Below are 6,649 nucleotides of genomic sequence, written 5' to 3'. Positions count from 1 at the left end.
GCTTGTTAACATCAGGTGTCTTCAATAATGCTCAATCATCACTCAATTAATCACTTAATTATCTCATTAACTTCAACACTCTTGACTGTGGACTCATATCCCAGGAGTGTTAATTTAACACTGGAGTTTTTGCTGTGTACAAAGAGCCGTAGTTAACTGACAAGCTAAGCCATATCGCATTAATTATCGCTGGCGATTCATCCGCGATATTGATGCGATATGGCTCAGCTTGTCAGTGAACTACGGCTCTTTGTACTAAATGCTGCTGCATCTGAAAGCAGGTGAAGGCGATTTACTACTAATCAAGGAACAGGCTTTACTGACGAGATGCGCATAACAATATCGTGCGATATATCGCCCAGCCCTAGACCCAATGCAGTGTTGACAGAACCGGGCCAATATGGTCAAACTTCCTGGTTCTGGTAAGAACTCTAGCTGCTGCATTTTGGACCAGCTGTAGTTTATGTATCAAACGTGCAGGGCAACCACCCAGTAGAGCATTACAATAATCTAGCCTTGATGTCATGAACACATGAACTAATTGTTCTGCATTTTTAATTGAGAGCATATGACGTATTTTAGATATATTTTTAAGATGAAAAAATGCCGTTTTACAGATACTAGAAACGTGACCTTCAAATGAAAGATTGGTATCAAAGAGCACACCCAGGTTCCTAACTGACGACGAAGACTTGACAGAGCAGCCATCAAATCTTAGACAGTAAATCCAGTTTTTTATATCAGCTATGCATTCCGTTAATTTTGTGGGACAGTACTATGATACGGTCTAAATCCTGATTGAAAAGATCGAGATCGGCCTGTAATTGACTAATTCTGCGTTTTTTTAACAAGCGGTTTAATCATAGCCAGCTTAAAAGTTTTTGGTATGTATCCTAATAACAAAGATGAATTAATTAAAAAGAGGATCTCTGGAAGCCTCCCTTTCAGTAGTTTTGTCGGTATAGGGTCTAATATGTTGTCGATTTAGATGATTTAACGAGTTTATAAAATTCATCAATGAAGCCCTGATATTATCAATTTTGTAAGTAAAAAAGTTCATAAAGAATTTTTCTGGACTGTCCTGAATTTTTCGGGACGTCTGGTCACCCTAACCTTATGGCTACTTATATGGTTAAAATTAATTTACTAAAATTGATGCTTTGGAAAATGGTCAGCGGCAATGTTAATGCATTTGTCATCAATAGGCTAAAACATAAAAACACCAGTATGATCCTTACGATCCTTTGGCTACAACTGAGTTCCCATGGGACTTCAGCGCGAGACTACAGCTAGCCGTCTAAAACACTATTTAGGTGAATTTAAACAATGGCTAAGTTGCTAAACGCATCTTGTTCACATGTAAGGGCCCTGCTCATGTGGGACAGACATTTTAATTGCATTTTGTGTCCGTTAAGAAGCACAAAGACACTCTTTATGTGTATGCCCCCATAACTGCCGTTTTAGCTGAGTGGGAGCTCTGGGCATTTGCGGGAACAGCTCCGTGTTGCAAGCACCAATACGGTTCGGTTTTTTTTCTATACAGTACTCACAAAGGTATAACGATCAAGATTAACATAAAAATTGCCCGGAGTTCTCCTTTAACCCAATGGTTCTCAAACTTTTTAAAGTGTTGTTCCCCATGAGGCTTTTAACATCCTCCTACGTACCCCCTCTCTGCAGTCACACCTTTTTCAGTAAGGGACAATATTTGCCCCCTTAAATCGTTATTTCCAGTGTATTTTTTACCTTTATAAAATAAATAGCTAATGCTTTAAATACAAAATGTTCAATAGAGAAATATGCAATGATTGTAAAAACAAAGTGATGCTTTCAAATATTTAATTAAATCCGCCAGTAGGTGTCTTTATGAGTGAGTCATATATTCATCAGTAGCGAAGCAAGTGGCTGTAAGTAATTATGAATGAATCCTTGACTCTCACGATTTTGTTCAAAGCCACAGATTCGTTCACAAACACGATGTTGTGGCTCTCGTTTTGATGCGAAAAAATACGTACAATACTGTATTTAAAATGAACTTAATAATAATACCTATCGTTTGTTGAACTGTTGTATAAAATCAATGTCACATTTGAAATCGAGTGGATATTCGTATGTGATCAACATTAAACACAAGACATGTTTTTGTATCATTAGCCATGTTTCCATCCTCTTGTCAACCGAATTATCTGAAGTTCGGTAAAAAAACTCATGCGAATAAAGCTGGTGAAAGTGTGTTTCCATCCAACGGCTTTAAAGCGAATAAAAACCTGTACGTAATGACGTCACATGCTGTTTTGCGATCAACTTGGTATATCGAATTGATTTGAGACATTTTAAGGTGTTTCCATTCATTTTCGCACTGAATCGAACAACATTCAAGCAAACTTTTGCGAACAAAGTTTTGCTAGACAAAACGGAGCCTAATAGTGCTTATGTGCCAGCTGATAGCGACATATGTAAGGGAAAATGTATATGCCAGGCGGTTGTTAGCCTGAAGGGGTTGTATTCGCTAACAACCGCCTCGCTATACATTATCCTGCTTATTACATGGCTACCTATCAAATAAATCAATAATTTGACACAAAATATTAACTTAAAAGGGAGTTTATTGATTTAAAACGAGTAGTGCTTCTGCTAAAGAAAATAGTCTGTTCCGTCTCTGAACTGCGTCCATGGCAACGGTGTGTTATACTTAGCAGCTCCGCAGTCTGTTAACAAGAAATAACACACCACATTCTACATTAGAATTCAACCAAGCCACGTAATAACAAGCAAACCTAACAAGAAGACAACGTAAGAAAACAACGACGCTATAAACACATTGCTATGATGATGCAGATGCACGTAAATGCCCGACGACAACGGAGGCAGCCTGTGGTGTGGGAACGACAGCGCTCCATCAGTTCTGGGAGATCGTGGTTCAGAGACACTTCACGGAAACCCTTTGGTTGAAGCATTTTTTTGCTTTGTCCACTTACATCTGTCTTTGTTGACATCCGCCATGTGTGCGCAAACAGAGCGGGAATACTGGCCGGAAATGAACTCGTCTTCTTCTATGTTTTGTGGCGTGTTGCAACCATAAAAGGGCCTAAAACTTAATCGCAATTCATTATTTATTCGGCAAATAACGTTTCCATCAGCTTTTATCGCATTTGCCGTATATCGATCAAGATAAAATCCGATGAGACCGAACGTATTTCATTTGAGTCGATATTCATGAAATTTAATCGTATTTTACTGTTTCCATAAGGCATTTTTCATTCGATATCACTTAATTCGGATAAAAATGTGTGGATGGAAACATGGCTCATAAAAGGGCCTAAAACTTAATCGCAATTCATTATTTATTCGGCAAATAACGTTTCCATCAACTTTTATCGCATTTGCCGTATATCGATCAAGATAAAATCCGATGAGACCGAACGTATTTCATTTGAGTCGATATTCATGAAATTTAATCGTATTTTACTGTTTCCATAAGGCATTTTTCATTCGATATCACTTAATTCGGATAAAAATGTGTGGATGGAAACATGACGAGAGTTTGAATCTTAAATCGATCTATATGCACAGAGATATGTGTCTATATTTTTTCTTTGTGCTCCCCAGTTTTACAAAGGTACATTGAATCAGAAATTTGCAATGTGGAAAATTTAATAAAAATCAAGCTGTTAGTCAAGGACACAGTATTGTAAATCCACACAAAATCACGTAAAGCAAAAAGTTTCTGCTGCACTGCTCTCTTCTTGAGGTTGAAATTATTGGAGAGTTGTCTATAATGATAATAATTATATTTTAACATATCCATTGGAAGGCTGTATTATGATCAGAATATCATTAAATGCTAATAATGCTAATAATAATACTTTATAAGGTTGTATGTTGTTGAAAACATTACGTTGTTTCAACGTACAGCTCTTGTAAAAATTTCAACGTTGATTTAGAAGTGTTTTTGTTAACCTTTTTCAACCATTTAGCATTAAACGTTATATCATTGTTGTTTCAACAACAACTGACATTATTTCAACGATATTTCAACGTTGATGGTCGGTCATCTACCGGCTGGGTAGACTGCACATTTTATTTGATCAATCTATTTGTCTGCACCAGCTAAGGGAATGGACTGTTTGCTATAACTACTTATAGCCATTTTACAATTGAGGGACGGAAACAATATAGTTCTAATTTCTGCAGTAGCCTAATTCGGGTTTCAGTTTCACATTTAGTAAATGGAGATCAGTTTAATAATAATAATAATAATAATAATAATAATAATAATAAATCAAAGGCTATAATAAATAGGCGAATCTGCTGGGGGTGTCCCGTACGCGCGTGCGTTGGCTGCCGATGACGTCACCGCTCGCTCGCGCCGTCGATTCCGTCATTGAGTTTCAGCGTCGAGTCTTCTGAGGTGAGGAGAGCATGGCATTTCTCATAATTACATCACAAACACTTTATACAGTTTGATTAAGCGACAGGCTCATTTCTGTATCGTTTTTATCGGACACAGCGATACTTGTGCGTCTTTTCTGGCGTCTTCCTCCTGAAATACACATTTAGTGCAGCAGCAGCGAGCATGAGGAGAATATGTTGAGTTCATTCAGATCTGAGCGATTGTGTGTTCGTTTGTGTGTTTGTCTCGATGTTTGGAGTGAGAACTGTTACTGAATGTCAAGTCAAGAGTTAAAGTTTGAGATCTGTGAGGGGAATTAATGGGAAACGATCTCAAGTTTTGCTCAACCATTTTTAGTTTTACCTTTAGGCTATATTTTTTTGTTGACATATCTTTTGCAGATTATATTGTTAAAATTTAAATATATAAAATAAATAATTATAAAGACTTGTTATTGTCCCTGTAATCAACGTGGGGAAAAGTTCAAATCTATACATAAATAAGTAAGGGATAATCCACGGCTAGCCATGCATTAAAGGATTTTAATGCACAATGTAGAGGCGAAGAACCACCCGACGCGAAGCGTCTACGTCGTGCATTAAAATCCTTTAATGCATGGCTAGCCGTGGATTATCCCGCTTATACCACGGTTATTTGCCAAGTTAAAAATAAGTTAAAGCTAACTGATGTTTACAGAGTAATTTTTTTACAGGCGTGTAAAAATGACTGTTATTTTCTTAAGTTACGGCTCATTAGTTCTAGCACTCCGTCCGCTTTAAATAAAGTAGAGCCATCGGATTGCTTTTAATTGAATGAATTATCACATTTATTTAAATTCATTATTAAAAGAGAGAGACAAAGAACTGAAAGAGTCCCCTAGCTAGCCAAGGTAGTTGAGCCCCATCGGCTCCCTGGTGAACCACATTTCGGTGCTCTCGAGTTTGCACAGAGGGATGCGTCTCGGATGCAAATAGAACGCTCCGGCATTTTCTGGACACTTTGACAGATATTTTTTAAAGCTGTCCACGGGACAAAGGTCGCCGGGGCTCGCAAACATAAATCCTCGTAAATTTTCCCTATCCGATGCGGTGGGATCCTTGTGGTTTTTTTGTCTCTGGGTACGCCAGGGTCAGGTAGGCCTACTCTTTCCCATTCTCGTCTTGCCGGAGAACGAAAGACTCTTTTGATAGGTTACGGTTTCCTTCTCTTCCCCTCCGTGCAAAACACAGCTGTATGTCAAACCAAACTTTTCTTACAAGTCCTGTGGGTGTCAAAGGGAGAGTGCAGGTGCATTTCTAATTTTCTCCAAGTCAGACTCAGTAATACGCGGATGATGGATGCCGGTGTCTTTTCCATTTTTCCTGTAGCGCTTTAAAACTGATTTAAAGATGGCATTGCTTGACTTGAAGTCTTTTTCACTTATAATGTTGTATTTTGTAATGTGACGGTTTATACCTGCTCTGAGACGCATCCCAGATAGCACAAGTCTATTTGATGTGATATTTACATCTGGAAGACGTATTTTTTAGAGTGTTTGCTCATCTGCAATACGTCTATAGGACGCTTTCTGTCAGATGTCAAATAGACGTTTAGAAGATGTCTTTAAGATGTAATGATTTAGAATGCATGTTAAACTGACATCTTCTAAACGTCTATTTGACATCTGACAGAAAGCGTCCTATAGACGTATTGCAGATGAGCAAACACTCTTAAAAATACGTCTGAAAATACGTTTGATATCAAACTTGCAAGTTGCAACACTGTGTTCGCGTCCAGCGGTAGACTGAACAGAGGCATAAAACTCCCGCAATGTCTCATTTAAAAGAGAAGCAGAGTAGGTCTCGAAATCACAATTTTTCTGTCTTTGGCGCAAAAAGTCACTGAAAGTGTTAACTGCCCATTTAGTTGTCTTTTTCGTATTGACCTCATCTTTGTCGTCTTCGATCTTATCTAGCTCTGTCGCTGTTAATTCTTTGTGCCGCTTTTTGTCATTCAACGTCTTCTCCAAGTCTTCTATTTCGTCTTGTGCCTGGGCCCATTTCTCAAAATTGCCATATTCACCATACAAATTAAACGATATGCAAAAATCATCCATTTAGCCTACCTAAATAAACGTTTTCATATGTGTCTCTCACTCTGTTTGCAAGTGTAAATGTGTTACTATGGTTACCAATGATTATAGTAGCGGATTAATTTCGAACTGTAATCAAACTGACTGGAACTACCTATGCATTAAACGGTTTTACTGCACATCTT

The 6,649-nt window shown here is 37.9% G+C and overlaps 1 protein-coding gene across 1 annotated transcript in view; it reads left to right on the top strand.

The window, feature by feature from the left end:
• The first annotated feature begins 4,350 nt into the window (after positions 1-4,350).
• LOC143746062 (uncharacterized) overlaps positions 4,351-6,649 on the top strand; it is a 70,619-nt gene continuing 68,320 nt past the window's right edge. The window contains exon 1 of the mRNA XM_077237778.1: positions 4,351-4,411. The gene's annotated coding sequence lies outside the window, so the exon portion shown is untranslated. The remainder of the gene's footprint in view (positions 4,412-6,649) is intronic.

The sequence above is a fragment of the Siphateles boraxobius genome, unplaced genomic scaffold, assembly GCF_051911475.1.
Source record: "Siphateles boraxobius isolate OS27281-9 unplaced genomic scaffold, OSU_SipBor_1 21, whole genome shotgun sequence".
NCBI lineage: Eukaryota > Metazoa > Chordata > Actinopteri > Cypriniformes > Leuciscidae > Siphateles > Siphateles boraxobius.
This window is presented reverse-complemented; position numbering and strand designations above follow the sequence as displayed.